The sequence below is a fragment of the Lactuca sativa genome, chromosome 4, assembly GCF_002870075.4.
Source record: "Lactuca sativa cultivar Salinas chromosome 4, Lsat_Salinas_v11, whole genome shotgun sequence".
Classification (NCBI taxonomy): domain Eukaryota; kingdom Viridiplantae; phylum Streptophyta; class Magnoliopsida; order Asterales; family Asteraceae; genus Lactuca; species Lactuca sativa.
The window spans coordinates 271,486,242-271,487,906 of record NC_056626.2 but is presented as its reverse complement, the minus strand read 5'-3'; positions in this window follow the sequence as shown (position 1 = coordinate 271,487,906).

Sequence of the window (1,665 nt, the reverse complement as noted above, 5' to 3'; positions counted from 1 at the left end):
GAGATAGCAACACTTTACTCATAAATAAAACACCTTTTATTCATCATCTAATGTTAATTACACTTTACAAATTTCATAATTTATCTAACTACTAAAACTTATATCATCCTTCAGCCCTATGCTCCGAGCATGCTGGAGATGCTTAACCCTACTCAGTCCCTTCGTCAGGGGATCTGCTGGGTTCTCATCCGATGATACCCTCTTTGCCACGAGGATTCCTTCTTCTATTCGATGTCTGATGAAGTGATATTTTCTGTCAATGTGCCTGGATCTCCCATGATCTCTTGGTTCCTTGGCTAAGGCAACCGCACTATTGCTGTCACAGAAAATCTCCAATGGCTCTATTATAGCTGGTACAACTCCAAGGTCTCCGATGAAGTTCTTTAGCCATATATCCTCCTTTGTTGCCTCGCTTGCTGCTATATACTCTGATTCACAAGTGGAATCAACCACTGTCTCCTACTTGGAACTCTTCCAAGTGATTGCTCCTCCGTTTAAGGTAAAGACCCAGCCCGACTGAGAGCGGAAATTATCCCTATCAGTCTGGAAGCTAGCATCACTATACCCTACAACTCTCAAGTCATCACTCCCACCGAGGGTAAGGACCCAATCCTTAGTCCTCTGCAGGTACTTGAGGATATTCTTTACCGCAGTCCAGTGTGCCTTGTCAGGGTTCCCCTGATACCTGATAACCATACTCAAAGAAAAGGCTACATCAGGTCGAGTACACATCATAGCATACATGATTGATCCTACAGCTGAAGCATAAGGTAGTCGACTCATTTCTGCTATCTCAGCCTCAGTACTAGGGCTTTGTGTCTTACTCAATCTGGCATTACTCTGAATGGGTAACTCACCTTTCTTGGAGTTATGCATGTTGAATCTTTTCAACACTTTGTCCACATAGGTGCTTTGACTAAGTCCAATTAGTCTTTTACTCTTGTTTCTCAAAATTTTTATCCCTAGGATATAGGCAGCTTCACCAAGGTCCTTCATAGCGAAACACTTCCCAAGCCAGGACTTAACTTCCTGCAGGGTTGGGATGTCATGTCCTATGAGTAGTATGTCATCCACATACAGTACCAAAAAACTGACTATGCTCCCACTAACCTTGATATAGACACAAGATTCATCTTCACTCCTTGAAAAGCCAAATTCCTTGACTTTCTCATCAAAGCAAAGATTCCATCTGCGAGGTGCCTGTTTCAATCCATAAATGGATTTCTCGAGTTCACACACTCTATTGGGGTACTCTGTACTGACAAAACCCTCTGGCTGAACCATGTAAACATCTTCAGCCAACTTTCCATTAAGGAAAGCGGTTTTGACATCCATTTGCCATATTTCATAGTCATGAAATGCAGCAATGGCTAACAGAACCCTAATAGACTTTATCTTGGCCACTGGTGAAAACGTTTCATCATAATCAACTCCCGGAGTTTGAGAATAACCTTTTGCAACTAGTCGAGCCTTATAAGTGTGTACATTACCATCCATGTCGGTCTTCTTCTTGAAGATCCATTTGCACCCTACAGTATTACAACCTGGTACATTCTCAACCAAGTTACAAACTTGATTGTCATACATGGACTGTATCTCGCTATCCATAGCCTCTTTCCATTTAGCAGCCTCAGGGACTGCCATGGCTTCCGTGTAACTGTTAGG